Raw genomic sequence first — 17,989 nt, 5'->3', positions numbered from 1 at the left:
GGACTCTGGAGCTCTGTCCCGAGAACTGTGGGGGTGTACTGTAGGCTGGCTGGGACGAATACCTGTTACCCTGCCGCTGGGAAGGCTCACCCTGAAATCCCCCTGAATATCCAGCCGATCTGGCTCTCTTAGGTCGGCCCCTATCGTAACCCCTATCAGGCCGACGCTCCCTACGTCGGTCCTCCATGCCCTGGGCGTATGCCTGTACCCGAGCTACATGCATCCCTGGATGAGAAGCCATGGCCAAGCAACCGTCAATCAGATAAGAGTCTAGTCCCATCACATACCTGTGCACCCTGTCGGCCATCTCGGCTACTATGGCGGGCGCATACCTAGCCAGTGAGTCAAACTCTAGGCTGTACTCGCGAACACTTCTACCATTCTGTCTCAGGTTCAAGAACCGATCAACCCTAGCTCTCCGTAACTCTGGTGGTAGAAAATGGTCAAGAAAGGCCTTAGTAAACTCGGCCCATACCGCTGGGGAAGCATCGTCACCCCTGGAAAGCTGCCAAGACTCATACCAATTTGCCGCCACCTCATATAATCGATACGAAGCCAACTCCACAGACTCATTCGGCGAAGCCTTAATCAATCGTAGTGTGCTCTCCATCTTTCTAATGAACTCCTGGGGGTCCTCCTCAGGTTTTGTCCCGGAGAATTCTGGAGGCTTACATGTCAAAAACTCCCGAGCCCTGGAGCTCTCATACCTGTCCGCACGACCACCCCCAAATCCATGCCTGCGAACCTGCTCCGTCATCAACGTGGTCAATAACTGAACCGCATCTCGCATGGCCCTACCCTCCGCCCCTGCCTGTGGAGCTGGAGGCTCGGGCACTGGAACCTCAGGAGCTTGCGGTGGAGCCGTCTCCCGATTAGCAGCTTCTGCTGCTCTGATATCTTCCGGCAAAGGGGGTGTAACCGATCCAGACGACGGGGGCACATCCTCAAATACAGGCTGCACACTGGCCCTGGTAACCCTCGGGGCCCGGCTGGTCTCTCCTGCCTCTATCCTCGCCTTGCCCTTCTGGGCAGCTGTTGCCTTCTTCGGAGGCATCACTGAAACATAGCAGATCATTAGGAGAGGATCATCCTACTAATACAGTTCTATCGCACGATCTAAGAATCCAAAGAAGGGTAACATCCTAAATGCCCTGTAGCTTCCTGTTTATAGATGTGGTGCACAACACATCGATAAACAAGACTCTACTAGACACGGCCTGTAGACATACCGAGGACTAACCGCTCTGATACCACTTTGTCACGACCCAAACCCCGTGGCCGCGACTGGTACCCTAACTTGGTACCCATGCGTACCTACCCGAACGAATTCGAATCATACAGATTTTTTTATTTTTTTTTTAAAACAGAAGTTACAGAAGTAGGCCGATACAACTACGGCATGCGCGCAAACATATATATATATGGACATACAGAAACATACAGATAAGCCGATAAGGCTAACATACAGACGAAACCCGTAACCCACACATCTATCTACAGGCCTCTATAGACATACAGAATCATATGACGGGACAGGGCCCCGCCGTACCCAGAATATCCATACATACAGAGTATACAGAAGACATAAGATATATATACCAAAAGTATACGCTCCGGATCAAAGGAGCTCTTCAAACAGCAGAATTAGAACCCTACGCTGGCGGCGTATCACCTGGTGCGTCGGTACCTGCGGGCATGTGGCGCAGCCCCCGAAGAACGGGGGTCAGTACGAAAAATGTACCAAGTATGTAAAGCAGAACATAACAGATATAAACATAGTCCGAACCGGAGTCACAGAAATATAACGAACAGAACCATAAATCAGACTGACGGACAGAGTCATGATCCAGACCGACATACAGAACCGTGTACCATACAAATAAACAGAATTATGGTTCGGACAGACAAACGGAATCATAATACGGACAGACGAGCAGAATCAGAATCCATACGGACATACAGACGTAGTCGTCTTTCAGACGGACAGACAGAAGTATGTCGGACAGAATTATGCATACAGAGTAGTACAGAGTCATACAGAATCATACAGAGGCATGTGCTTATATAAATATAGATAGCACACGCATACATTCATACAGATCCTGGCCCTGTCTGGGGGCGCGGTAACAGAACCCGGCCCTCTTAGTACGGGACGCGGTGGACAGACAGAATCAGATCAGATCATATGTCATCCTGGCCGCCATCCCCATACACAGATCATTATATCATACAGACATACAGATCCCGGCCCGCACGCCGAGGGACGCGGTGAACAATGCAGAGAAATATGCACGATAACAGAACCTGGCCCGGGTCGCAGTGAAAGAATGCATTGAGACAGACACGAACCGATAAATGAGAAACTACTTACATACAGACTCAACATACAGACTCAATCAAACTGAAGGGTGCCAAACGGCGAGCCAAAATCAGAATATCCGGATAGTATGCATAGTACGCGCCTATATCCTAGTTGGGAAGGCACGACAGATTATTATCAGAATTGGATTCTCAGATGTTCAGAAATCATGTTATATAAATTACACAAAAATAGCTATATCATACACAAAATAATAGTCCAGAAGTTTTTAGAGAAAATCGGACCAAAGCGGAAGTATTTAAAATTTTGCAGAAGATATCGGGCCTTGTGGGCCCGCCTCGGACCAACTCGAGGCTACATAGGTAAATTATTGCTAATAGACCTTATGAGGTCATCCATAGTCGTTTGGAAGTGCTCCGACTCCGTTTAAGGAAGTTTTGTACAAAAATTCACTTTAAAGGCAATTTGTAAGAAAATAGCTTCAATTGAATTGAAGGAATTGGAGCGGTTTTCCGTCTCGAATTCCGGGGAACGGAGTCGTACTTAAGGCTCGCGGCCAAGCCTACCACATCCAGAACATGCCTAGGAACATAGGGGAATGCTTCACATACCTCGATAGCGCCTTACGCTCGCTTGGCGTCAATCCCAATTTCGTCAAAAATCTAGAAATGGTCAAGTTTACCATTTGTTAGTTTCAAACTTTTCAATCATCCAACTTAACACATACTTGCCTACCGAAATTTCGGCAGCATTTCCTCTGTATATAAGACATCCCCGAGACTTAGCTCGGCTCAATTCATCAACACAACAACCCAGAATGACATCAAAACAACAATAGACATTAAAACATACACTATGGCATCACTAGCCATCTTTCGACATAACGAAACATCTTTCGTTTCAAACTTACATTTCCAAACCAAACTTATCATTTTCATATTCATCAACCATCAAATCATCACAACATACGTCGGAGGCATATCATACCATTTCCATACAATATACACAAGATATGCAAAACATACCAACTTTCCATTAAGCCACTACTTATCCAATTTTTCCTAACTTTCAACATACAAGTTAATTATACATTTCCATCTTCCAAATTCATCAACAATAATCATAATTTGCCTCTTGATACTTTCATTTCCATTTTTACATAAACCATAACAAAGTTGTATGTTTTCTTACAACAACTTAATAACCATTTTTCCATAACACCCTTAACATACTAACAAGATTTAATTCACATTCCATGCATTAAAATGATATGCAACCTACTACATAAAATCAATTCATCAACCTTCCATGACTAACCATGCTCACAGCCACCCCCTTAAAATTCTTAACTTCCACTTTCATTTCTAATACAATTCCTACCATAATACACTAGATTCTAACATGAATTCAAGTCACCAAAACCATGCAACATAAGCATACTCACGGCCCAAACACAAGCACTTCCAACACACAAAATTTCCATACTTTTCTTTCATTTCCACACACTACAACATACATACATACATTTCATGGCATAAAAATGGTAAAATCCTTACCTTTTCTTCAAGTTTTCCACTTGCTACAAAGTTGTCCTCTTGCCAAACTAATTGTACCAAGTTGTAGAGGGCTTTGCACTTAGTAATATTCCCACAAAAATTTGATTTTTAAACCAAGGATTTGGCTCCAAAATTTTTCTTTCTTTTCTTTTTCTCTCTTCCTCTTCCACCCGAAATGCTCTTCTCTTTTGTTCTTGTTTTCTTTTGATTTTTCTTGAACCTTCTTTGGATAAGTATGATCTTATAAGTCCACATGGAAATTAATTAATCCATGGCTTGGGTCAAAAGGTTGTGGCCGGTTGGGCCTCTCTTATTGGGCCTCATTTTATTAATTTTGTTGAGCCCAATTTGGTGGTTACATCTTGTAATCCATAAGGCAAGTTTCCAAAATTCCAATTTTGCCCTTGGCCACCTTTCGTAATTCCGCACCATTGAATTCATGACCTACACATTCATACCAAGTAAGGTCCAATTGTGGCCTTATTCATCACAAGTCAATTTATCTTGAATTTTTTGAATAAGCGAAAAATGTCGGATGTAACACTTCCGAAATCCAAGCTTTGAAACTTATTCCTTGCCTTGAATATACCAAGAATATTGACTTTCGGGTTAAAAATAACACGAAAACGATGTTTTTTTTTAATGTGGGGACCATTGTTTTTTCGTTGTTGATCCCTTTTTTTTTTTAAATGGTGGGGGACCGATCAGTGGGGAAGAAGAAGGGCCCCTTTTTTTATACCTTACAGTTTACTTATGTAACTTTTTTTTTAATGGGTTATTTTAGTCTCAAATCCCACTTTTTAAGTCATTTAAGTTGTGGACTCATGTTTTCAGTACTTAAAAGTTTGATCAATTCTATGTACTTGGAAAGCCTTGTATTGGCAAAGTAATAGCAGTATATTGTTCCATTTTGTTTCGGTTTCGCAAATTGTTAGACAAATCAGAAATCATATTAATCTATTGCTTTTCCCTTACAAATTGAAAGCATTCTAAAAAAAGTTCTTTTTTACAGGAAACCCTGCATATATTTCTCGCTTTCTTGTTTAAGGGAAAAAGAAAAAAAAAAACTTTTAAAGCTAAACAGAGCTAGACTTAACTAATTATGACTATGATTATGGCTAATCACAGCACACGACTAGGCACTTCCAAGTTCCAACAGAAGCAGAGAGAGAGAGAGAGTAGTGTATCACTTTGATTTGATGTTTGTTTGGATCTGTCCATAACTTAATCTAACATGTTGATCCAATCGTGAGAAATCCCTTCACTATAAATTAAAATTAGATAAACTCAAAATTGAGAAAGGAAACTTGAATTTTCACACACAATTTTCGGAAACTCACTTTTTTACCCCAGCTCGTATACTTAACTATGTTTTTAAGCTTCTTTGCGTAAAGAACCTAACTCATCTGAAGTTCCGAAAAATGAACCATTTAACCTTTTAACCGGTGTATGCTAAGTAGTGGCAATAAGAATATGAACTTTCTGAAATTGGACCCAGAACTTGAATAGGAAAACAAGTGGACACACCCGCAAGGAAACCCATCTCGAAACCAGCGAGTTGCCTAAAACCTCCCTTGTTGTCTTGCTTGCTTTCCAAGAGAAATATTGAAGCCCCACAAAAGAAAAATGGAAAAAATTTGAAATCATCGGTTAGATTCTTCTGTTCCAGCCTAGTGATTCCAGAGAGAGTCACAATGTTGTACTAGTTATGCTTATCTCATACTTGTTCTTCTCATTATAATAAATTGGAATACAACAGGCTCCAGAATTGAGCCTTTCACAAAGTATTCTTATGGTATTAGATGTCAGTTTATAGCCTTTTACTTCCGTTCTCGAAGTTCTTCCAAAAACAATGTACTACTTCTTCGGTTCCATTTTTTTTAACGGAAAAGGCTCAAATATGCCATCAAACTATCGGAAATTGCTCATTTATGTCACTCATCAATAGTTTGGCTCATTAATGTTATCAAACTATGGCTAATGGCTCATTTATGTCACTCATTAATAGTTTGGCTCATTTATGTTATCGTCGTTACCAAAATAACTCATCCATGCCATTTTCATTAATGTCGGTTTTATAATACCAAATATGACACTTGGCCTCCAATTAGAAGTCTACATCGTTTAATTAAATCAGTCCAAATTTAAATCTCAAATTAATAAAAAATCTGACTCATACACCCAACCCACCCACAACCATCTAGTTGGAGGTCACGTATCAAATTTGGTATTGTAAAACCGGCGTTAATGAATAATGACATGGATGAGTTATTTTGGTAACGGCGATAACATAAATGAGCCAAACTATTGATGAGTGACATAAATGAGCCATTTTCGATAATTCAATGTCATAAATAAGCCAAACTATTGACTAGTGGCATAAATGAGTCATTTCGGATAGTTCGATGGCATATTTGAGTCTTTTCCATTTTATTAATATAGTTATGTTTATGACCTATTTTAGACTATAAAATTTGAACGTCTTTCTTTCTAAAAATTTCTGTTTCCAGTCAAATAATGTCATAACAGTTAGCCAACTCCTTCTTTATCGACTCATATATGGCTTCCCAATCTCCTATCTCAGAATCCGTTGCTTGATCAATTGATTAGTTTTCTCTTCCATTCTCTACCTCTAACATTAATTCAAATATCTACAGTAACCTTCTACTGCATTACCAACGTCCCTTGGCAATAACACAATTGGATTAACATTTATTTCCCCATGTTCTAGTAACTTTATCCCATCTTTTCTTTCTCCCTTTTATTTATCGGACCGTTTGGTAGGCTGCTTGGAGGGTTTATTACACAAATTCGGCATTGCTTTATGCATTGTTTGATGGCCTATACATAGGATACTAGTTTAATTTTTCTCATAAAATTATACCTGCTTATGTTATAAGGAAATATATGTAGGGATCGAATGTGGAATGAGAATAGGGCGTCATGATTTTCCAAACTAATATCTTTAAAGGCTTAATGCATGTGTGCCCCCTAAATTTGCTTCTTTTTTTCATTTTACCACCTCAACTAAGTGTTGTTCCTATTGAACTCCTGAAGTTGGCCTCAAGTGTGTCTATCAAATACAATCCGACTTATTTAACCAGGGGCGGCTCAACAGTATTTGTAGCCTAAAGCCAACATTCGATGAGAGGCCTTAAACTATATAGTCGGATTCATATTTTCAAGTTGACATATTTAAATTTTAATAAATTATTAAGAAGATAATCTATACTATGAAGTAAAACTAACAGAAATAACAAATATTAGATAAAAATAGCACTTGAAAATTTAGGCTAAGAGAATCTGATTAAAAAAATCAATGATTTGATTCGAAAATATCTTTTGGCTGCTCAATAACTCCTCTTTGAAACAAAAGAAAAAAACATAAAAGAGTGCAATATATTTTGTCAAAAGTAGTCTTAACCTATGATCTATCAAAGAATAATAATATATATTAGATTGGAAATATACGAGTGTATAAATGTTGGGTCCATATATGTTACCCCCTCCGTTCACTTTTATTTGTCCACTATGGACTTTACACACTTCTTAAGAAATAATAAACGAAGTGCATATTTTACCGTGATATCCATATTAACTGATGTGTAATTGCATTGGATTTGGAAAATAATTTGGAATGAGTAATTAATGCTAAGGGCAAAACAGGAAAAATAAATTATTTTTCTCTTGATATGCGAAAGTGGACAAGTAAAAGTGAAAATCAATTTATGAAATAGTGGACAAGTAAAAGTGAACGGAGGGAGTATATAAGAGATCGACATTCTGGACAAATCAAGAAAGAGCATAGAATAAAAATGTATTTCATCCGTTCACTTTTACTTGTCCACTATGGATTTTGCACAAAGAAATAATAAATGAAGTGCATATTTTACCAAAATGCTCATATTAATTGGTATATAGTCTTAATGGACTTGAAAAATAATATGAAATGACTATTAATGATAAGGGTATAACAGGAAAAATAAATTATTTTTATCTAAATAAGTGAAAGTGAACAAGTAAAAGTTAAAATCTATTTTTTGATATTCATTTTAAAAATTATGCTTTTGTGCTTAAAAAGTACTCATTATTTTCCAAAAAACTTAATTAATTAATTAACCTATTGTTGGCAAAAAAAAAAAAAAAATGGGCCCCCCCAAATTTGGGGGCCTAAAGCTCAAGCTTTAGTTGCTTGACCCTAAGCTCGGTTTTGTACATAGCATATATGGTGAAGAACCACCACTTAAATCAATCCAGTTTTGATTTCTTATTTTCTAGTTTTAGTTTTCAGTTTTTATTTTTCAGTTTTATTTTCAATTTTGACTTCTTATTTTCCAGTTTTGGTTTTTGATTTCCAAATTTGGTTTTTGTTATTTTTAGTTTTCAGTTTTTTGGTTTCTTATTTTTCAGTTTTTGATTTTCCAGTTTTAGTTTCCAATTTTTATTTTTCAGTTTTGATTACTTATTTTTCAGTTTTAAGTTTTTATTATTAGTTTTAGGTTCCAGTTTTAGTTTTCAGATTCTATTTTCCAGTTTTACTTTTCAATTTTGATTGCTCATTTTCCAATTTTGTTAGTTGACTGGTTTAAGTGGTGGTTCTTCACCATATCTGCTATGTAAGTCGGATTGTGTTTGATAGACACACTTGAGACCAAGTTCAGGGGTTCAATAGGAACAACACTTAGTTGAGGTGCCAAAATGGAAAAATGAGACAAGTTTAGGGGGCCACATATGCATTAAGCCATCTTTAAATTAAAACTATAGACCAAACATCCGAAACAAATAATCCATATATCACTAATCTATGCATTACAATCCCGACATTAATTATTAATCGGGTGAAAATCATTTTCACCCCCCAACTTTGCTTTAAAAATCGAATCCCCCCCCCCCCCTCTCAACTTTGAAAAATAGTCATTCTCCCCCCTTTATCCTAATTGAGTTTTTAAAATTCCTATTTTACCCTTACATTATCAACTTGTCTTTTTTTTCTTTTACTTCTTTAAAATTATAATTTTTATCTCTTTAATCTATGTAACAAATTTCCTATAAAAAATAAATATTTTTTTCGAGACGGCAAAAGAAAATTGAGAAATACTAATTGAGTATATAACCTAATGTCGTTCTGTAATGAAATAAATGAGAAGAATAAGATTTTTTTTATTAATAATAATCAAAACTCTGATATCTATTTATACAAGTAAAAACAACCGGTAATCATTGTTTTAAAAGGCAGTGTCAGGACTCGCCCCGGGGCTCGCCTCGGGGCAGGGCAGTAGCAAAACGCCCTGGGGCTAACGTGCGGGGCTTAGTTCCTATGAGGCTTACACCCTAAGCGCCCAACCGTACGCCCTAAACACGCCTAACGCCCAACGCTCAGGGCTCGCCTAACAGTTCTTACACAAATTATATTTTAAATTCCTTAATTAGAATCATTCACCCTCATAATTGTTTAACAAAATAATGATACTTAATAGTTTTTCATCTATAGAAATAGAAGATTGGGTGTAACTCATATAGCAAGTCGTAGTATTGCATATTTACTATTTGAGAACGTCGTGAGGCTGAATATCACTTATTTTTATTTAAAAAAAACACATAGCGGAATTGTACATTTTCACTTGTCATTGGTCATAAGTCCTATGTATCAAAATTATCATATAATTTTATTTTTTGTTCATGAAGAAGTTATGTTTTAATTGTAATATTGATAAATTTTATTGATTATTTGCTTATAGGGAGATAAAATGAATATTATGATAGTAATAGTGTTTTAAAAAACTGTGTTTTTTTTTCGTGTTTGAAAGTTAAAATGTTAGAATTGTTTTGCATTTCATAATAGCTTTTATTTCATTGTATTGTTTATACTTGTAAAATTATGTTATATATAATTACAAGTTATAAGCGGTGTATAATGGGCTTTGATCATTTTTTTGTGAGGATCAAGCGCGCGCGCGCGCTCACACACACACACATATATATATATATATATATATATATATATATATATATATATATTTCATTTATTTACAGTTTTCTTTTATTTTTTTATGTAATTTTACCTATTTAAAAATATTTATTGTAATTATATTATTGTAAGATTTACTAAAAATTAAATACCCATGGGGCTTATGCCCCGTACCTCGAGGCTTACGCCTCGTCGAGGCGTATGTAAAACGTCCCGCCTTACGCCCCTGCCTTTTAAAACACTGCCGGTAATAATAACTTTATCAATATATTTCAATGCATGTAATCAAAATAATTAATAAAAATAAAGGTATATTCTATAATAAAAAAAAACCAAAAAGAGTTTTTTATTATAAATAAATTTAAAAATTATAATTTAAAATATTCCATTAATGACAACCAAAACTCGTTTATATATTGACAATAGATAATAAGAGAGAACTGAAACTTAAATATACGTATATATATGTGTGTGTATAAAAATAACAGGTAATGTGTGTGTGTGTGTGTGTGTACTTAATGCATTTAATATTAAAATATCAATCATAAAAAGTAACATTAAATTTTGTGATAAATTCATAAAAGGAGTATTCTACTTATAATATGAATTTAAATAAAAATCTATAAATACCTAGGTTAAAAAAAATTATATAATATAAAAGGTATTATATAAATGGAGGATTGAAAATATTAAGGGTAAAATAGACATTGCATAGGATAAAGGGGGAGAATGCCTATTGTTCAAAGTTGAGGGGGAGTTTGATTTTTAAAGCAAAGTTGGGGGGTAAAACCTTTTAATCTCTTGATCATGTTGTTTCTGCATACCTATTTGAATCAAACAACCCCCAAGTATACAAGATAATATACGTTGGATAGTTATAGGAGCCCTAATAAATATGAGATAAACAGCAAGCAAAATTCTTTTATAGAAGACGGACTTGATTAAGAATTTTGGGATTTAGACAATGGCAAAGCTAACTTGGGCAGATCTAGGTTTATGGAGAATATGCATATATATATAATAAAGAACAAATGAGAAAAAGCTAGACGGAGGGGGCAAAGTAATTAGAACAAAAAGACTTGTAAATATCCTTGCATTGCACTTTTAGCCTTCAACAAAATATTTGAATGCTAGAGGTTATTAATCCGCATTAATAATATTTAGATGCTAGTTAACAACACCAAAGGGTCCATAGCTCAGTGGTAGAGCATTTGACTGCAGATCAAGAGGTCACCGGTTCGAACCCGGTTGGGCCCTATTTTTAAAATTCTTTTTTGTTTTCCGCATCCCCCCTATATTGAGCTTCATACAAGTTTGCAATGACCTTAATTATTAGTATCCCACATGCTTCACTTTTTAAATCTTCATTATATTTATTGTTCCTTGACATGGTTCTGACAACTACAAGGAATAAATTAAAACATAGTGCAAAGGCATAATCCTTTAATGCAATTTCTGTCTGTCCTTTTGTTTAGTTCTTGTTATTTATTTATTTTTAATTTCTTTTTATCAGTGTTATGTTTGAGTTTTATGGGGTTTATAACTACAGTCTCTTACGCAATTTGGCATGCTACAAGGGATGTTATAATACCCTTAATATTTATAGCCATTCTCAACTTAGTCAGCTGTGTTTCTTCTGTTGCAGTTGATTATGTAAATTTTACATCTTGTTTAAAAAATTTAAACTTTGATATGAATTTTGGTTAGTGTGCTTAATTTGGGATTTTTGTTTTACATTAGTTGTTATTTTTATTTTATGGGGTTCAAAAGTTTACACTTTAATTGTTTGTAATTTAATGTTGATTAACTGAGGGACTATATATATATATATATATATATATTATTTTTTTCTCCCGCTTGTCAAGTGTTTGAGAGTTTGGTTTTTGTTCCTAATTTATTTCCATTCAACTTTGTCAACTGTAATTATTCTTGCAGTTTGATTTTCATGGATGGTACAGTGCTATTATGCACCTATTTTTGCATATTAATTACTAATATATCACCACTGCCTTTTCTTTTCCCAAAGTATCGAAAGCATAATCCATATCGCCAGTGATAACTATGCTAATCAACTTATAGGAGGCTTTCTTTTTTTCTTTTTCTTTTACTTTTTCCTTTGATAGAGATCTGAAAGGATGTAGGCTAGGAATTACGGAGAATAAGAGGAGTCAACATAATTATAATAGGAAAAACCTTGCTGAGCTTGAACTTGTTGATCCTTGTGAAGCTCGAGCAGTAACAACTATGCTCACCATCACAAAAATTGAATGAGGAAGGCGTAGCTGAGTCAAATTTTATCGACTTTTCCCGTGATATTTTCCTCAAATTTCTACTAGTGGTCGGAGAAGTTATTGACAAAGAAAATTGATTGGATGAATAGAATAGGTGCAAATTTCTTCCAAGCTACTCTAGATATGCCAACGTAATTCGAATAATAGCATATGTATCAGATACTCAAACAGTAATTTGGAGAAAAGTGAAAGATACCTAAAGCCTATGTGAGGTGGGAACCTTAGTAATACGAAGTAGTTGGAGAAAATCAGTCGTGTCCACTTAACTTTTACTATTCTCGTACTCAAAATTGAGAACAATAAGACCCCATTTGTACTAAATCAAGGAGACATGTGGTGTGAGCATGTTAGCGAAAAGATCACGAAGATATGTTTTTTTTCTCTAGGGATGTGACGTCATCGATTCATGACATTATTTGAAATTTCTTATCTAAATCGAGTCCAAATTACGTATCTAAATCGAATCTAAGTAAATCAAACGATCCTTGAAAATTAAAATTGATCAAACGAATATGTTTATGCCTCACGTGGAATAGTTGCCCTACAAATCGAATTTAACATGTCTATGTATATACTTTTTTTTAATTTTCCACCGGTGTCTAGTACCTTGCATTGAAGTCCGATTATATACTACTCCCTCCGGATCAAAAAAAGAGTCACACTTAGCCTTTTTTTCTTGGATAAAAAAAAGAGTCCACTTAGAAAATCAAGAAAGAATTAATCTTGTTTTTTCATATTTGCCCCAATTAAGTATTATATTATCAGATCCCACTGCCTATTTAATTAGGGATAGTTTAGTCAAATTACCTATTTTTGTCTAGGAGTTAGTATTTTCTTAAGAGGAGTGTAAATGGCTAAGTGGACTTTTTTTTTTATCCGGAGGGAGTAACATGTATGTCCGTTTGCTTTGTTCGTTAACAAGACTTAATCTTCTTTTTTTTTGCGCGGATTGGCCTTCATTTGGAGTGGTATTTAATTTTTGCTCTTCGAATTGGTGGTCTTTAAGTTTTGTCCTTCGCCTAATACCCCAAGGTTGGGGGTTCGAACCCCAATTCAGTAAAAAAAAAAAAAGGGACAACTACGTATATATACATCTTAAGGAGAAATATTTATGAAACATGGCGATAGTTTTATATTTACAAAACATAACATTACAAACCCTATACAAAACATGTTTTTTTTTTTAAATAAAAATAAAAAAAAATTAAAAAATTTATTGTTTTAAAAAAAATATTTTTAAAAAATATTTTTTTAGCTCAAAAATTTATGTATGAAATATGTATATCTCGCTCAAGGCTTAAAAAGTTCGCTCAAAATTTAGTGTATGAAAACGATATAAAAATGTATGAAATGTGTATATCTCGTTTAAGGCTTAAAAAATCAGCTCAAAATTGTGTGTATGAAAACAGTATGAAATTTGTATCTCGCTCAAGTCTTAAAATTTCGCTCACATTTTCGTGTATAAAGTTCATGTTAGATTTCTGTAAAATTAATACAACTACAACAACATTGTATACAACTTTGATACAACATTCAAGACTTAAAATAATCGCTCAAATTTTTGTGTATGAAATGTGTATATCTTGCTTAAGGCTTAAAAAGTTCGCTCAAATTTTATGTATGAAGAAAGTATGAAATGTGTATATCTCGATCAAGACTTAAACATCACGCTCAAGTATGAGAATGGTATGAAATGTGTATATCTCGCTCAAGACTTAGAATTTCATTCACATTTTTTGTATATAAAGTTCATATTAGGTTTCTGGAAAATTAATACAATTACAACAACATTGTAACAACTTTCATACAATATTCAAGGCTTAAAGTTTTCGCTCACAATTTTGTGTATGAAAATTAAATTAAAATTTTCGTTCACACATACACATTTCATACATTTTTCATACACAAAAATTTGAGGTAATTTTTTAAGCCTTTGAGTTATATATATATATATATATTAACATATATATTTTTTGGAAAAAACAAATAAAAAAACGAAAAATATGTGAAAATCCGTCATGTTTCGTAATATATCGTTATCTTTTGTAAATAAGGAACACTATCTATATATTTTGTAATAAAGAGTCTTAAGTAGGTATCCTATGTAATTTTTCCAAAGAAAAAATTTCATAAATGACTAAATTAGAAGGCTTATTTAAGCCTGGTAGCTACATATTATGTATTTACTAAGCGTAGCAAACATGTAGCTAAAGTCAGCTACTAACTTATTGTATTCATGTAAGTGCGTCCTTGTATTCATTTTTTTTTTGCCGCTGTATTCATGAATACAACGATTTTTTTTCCCTATATTCATGAAATGACTATCTGTATTCATAAACGGGCACGATGTATTCATGAATGCAGCGAGTAAAATTGAATACATAAACACATAGATACACCAAAAATTAACAAATACACCCTAAAAATATGAATACAATCTAAAAAATTAACAAAAAAGTGAATACAATCGCCAGATCACATCGGAAAAGCTATAGATCTGGAGCTCCGTCGTTGCTCCGGCGAAAAACATTGTATGCACTGCTCAGATCCGTCGTAGATCTGAGTTTTTTTTTTTTTTTTTTTGCTTCCAACAATGCTCAGATCCGTCGGTATTGGCTCTTTTCCGTCGTAGATCTGAGCTTTTCTTTCCTTTTTGGCGCCGGAGAAGAAAGGAAAAAGGGGCACGGCCGGAGAAGAAAGGGAAAAGGGGAAGGGGCTAGCAGTGACGGTGGTGAAGGGGCACGACATTTCGCCGAAGCTCCGGCGGTCGGTGGTGGCCGGCGGCGGAGCAACTAGAGTTTGTCAAGTCATGTAGTTTTTCCCAAAAAAATCACAAGCAAAATTCCGTCTTTAAGGCCCAAATTCTGCCGCAGCGAAATTCTACCTGAAGGGCAAAAGTTAAAAACCGTCACTTTAAGGGCCAAAAATTAAAGACCACCCCCAGTGAATGGCAATCCTGCAAATTGCCCCTTAATCTTCACATAAAATTCAATATTGCTACAATAACAATTAATGCTTGTTTCCTGCTCTTTTACTTTCGTTAATAAATAAAAATAAATAATACTCTTACTAACATAAATTATATGAGAACTTATGCACTACTATTACTTTTGAAGGAATAGAATGTAAGACAAGATTGTGAGTATTATTAATACATAAAATAAAACAATTTATAACTAAAATTACCCCTAATACCATTAAACAAAATAAAAGTTTGTTTTATTTTGTTTAAAAAAGGTAAATGCCTATTTAAATTATACAAAATTTTATACTAACTTTGTAATACATCAAACCAGATATTCCCCATCTTAACGAAAGCTAATTCATACATTATAATTTTTGAATTTTGATATTACTAATTCTTGCATAATATCTATTGCCAAGTTTTTGGTCGAAGATCATAAAGAAATGTATCATGGGCTTAACTTAATCTCAAAAGCTAACTTTTTAGGAAAGGATTGCCAAAGTTCATATAAGAACTCCACCCATTCATTAAACCACAGATGTATATTTTAACAAAGATTAAACTTAGCAACAACAACAACAACCCAGTGAAATCCCACAACGTGGGGTCTGGGGAGGGTAGAGTGTACGCAAACCTTACTCTTACCAAGGTAGGACGGTTGTTTCCGAAAGAACCTCGGCTCAATAAAAAAAAAAAGAAGCATATTTTGTGCGTGAAAGTAGGATGAAAAATCTTCAGTAGGATGAAACCAGATTAAACTTAGCAACTGAAGCCCAAAAAAGTTGACAACGGATAGCCAAATTTCATCAGAAGGGACAAAATAATAGGAGAGTCTGAAGATTTTTCATCCTACTTTCACGCACAAAATATGTATGCCGCCAGTCATCACAGAAACGCAGAGCTCTGTCAAAGAGGGTGAAATCAATTTAGCCATTGAAGAACTGATTTTAACTCTGTCGGACGAGGTTCAATTTACCGATTTCTGATTCATAAATTATAGAGGTTTAGTCGTCCGAAAACATTATAGGAGTTTCCTCTATACAAAATCTATTTTGGAAGATTTTCAATCTATAGAGTTCAGGTGAATCCATAATAACTTTACCAGTTCTTATTCAGCACAGTGGGCACTGATATATTAACAACAAGTTTGTTGATTACATAGTTGATGGTGTGGTGACCAGTACAGATTTACGTTTTCATAATTTCAGTACTACTCCTACAATTTTAGAAGAATTGAGGGTTGAAAGCACAAATAATTTGACTGAAATCAGGTATTAATTAGTAACGATGATTTTCTCCAATATTGATATACAATATGCAGATGCGGAGCCAGAATTTGAAGCCTATGAGTTTGGGATTCAAGTCCATTTAAGTTACTGAGTTCTATTTTAATACTTAATTTGTTCATATTCAATGGATTTCTAGACAAATACAAGTTGGACCAAAGCAAGGGGGTTCAGTCAAACTCGAAACCCATATTGTAGCTCCGCCCCTATTATTATGTACGATTGTGTGTATATATTGAGTTGAAACAAAAAAAACTGAAATTTTAATATGTATCCATACTGTATAATAGTGAAGGAAAGGGATATACAGGTAGCTATCCCAATACTAATGATAATGAGAATTCATTTGGTTGTCTAGAAAATGCTGATTTAATTTGCGTGATATGCTGAATGTTGATACAGTCCCAATTGATTGCGGATGACAAGGGAAAAGATTATGAAGCTAGAAATTACATGAAGACAGTGGAATAATAAATGAAGGGGTGCGGGCACACAATTACTGTCAAGTCATTCCAAGCAAAATAATCCATCAATAAATAGATTGCAAAATGCCAATAAGGCTAAAAGTGGGAAGCCATACATTTCCATTATTTCATATTCATAATGCTATCTGTCGTTATAAGCACAGTAAAGATTCTTCTGATGATTTTGTTGGTGGACAGTAAGAATTCAACATGAAGTAAGTGGAAATTAAAGAGCCACATGGATCGTTATATGAAACAACAGGTGCTCTTTTTCTTCAACTCAACTAATTAGCTGTTCGATAGCAGCCCTTCCTACTGCATTTATTTGCTTCTCCTTATAGTCTACGTACAATGAAAAAGTTTTTTCCTTTTTTCGTAAATGCATAACATGTTATTCCTCCAAATTTCTCCCGCGATGGAGTTAAAATTTGAATTTTATAGATTCTGAATTTAAAAATAGAATAATTAAGTACTACTAGATTTGTAATTAAATAAACAAATATATTTAATAATTTTTTATATAAATATAGAGTCCAAAAAAGTTATTGGGTTCGTCTAAATATATCCCGTCATTATACTTGGTGCGTGTTTAGTTTTCATAATGTTTATTTTTTTATATTTAATATTGCATCATTAAATGATTTTGCCACTTGTGAACGACAAAATGGATGGAATAAGAAAAGTATTTATTTGGTGGAGCCAGATCATCCAACCTACCCTTTAATTTCTCATGATAAACTGAATTACAGAAAATCAGTTAAGTTACCACCTTTGTTTGAAAAAAATAAAATCCCCAAAGAATCCTACTCAACACTTTTATCTTATATTGGATTAGAGGAAAATAATGTCCACTACATCAAAGGAGACTAATTTCTCTCTAATGGTGCATTTCATATGTTATGTTCTCTCTCCGTCCATCTTTACATCTCATGTATTGATTAACACACCTATTAAGGAATTAAAAATAAAATGACAATTTACTATATCACCCCTAATAATTGCTAAGTAACCCAATGATTGAAATCAATCAAAATATTTTAATATTTGTGCAATCACTGACAATTTCTTGAAGTTTCTAACTCAACAATTAATAATAAGGGTAACATACGTATTAGATGATAAATTATCTCTTAATTTGT

The 17,989-nt window shown here is 34.5% G+C and overlaps 1 non-coding gene across 1 annotated transcript; it reads left to right on the top strand.

The window, feature by feature from the left end:
• The first annotated feature begins 11,029 nt into the window (after window positions 1–11,029).
• Window positions 11,030–11,101, top strand: TRNAC-GCA (transfer RNA cysteine (anticodon GCA)). Its single transcript has one exon. It is a non-coding gene; the product is annotated as a tRNA-Cys (tRNA).
• The last annotated feature ends 6,888 nt before the right edge of the window (window positions 11,102–17,989 follow it).

The sequence above is a fragment of the Lycium barbarum genome, chromosome 3, assembly GCF_019175385.1.
Source record: "Lycium barbarum isolate Lr01 chromosome 3, ASM1917538v2, whole genome shotgun sequence".
NCBI classification, from domain to species: Eukaryota; Viridiplantae; Streptophyta; class Magnoliopsida; order Solanales; family Solanaceae; genus Lycium; species Lycium barbarum.
Note: the sequence above shows the minus strand (reverse complement) of the source record. Positions and strands in the feature narration are given on the sequence as shown.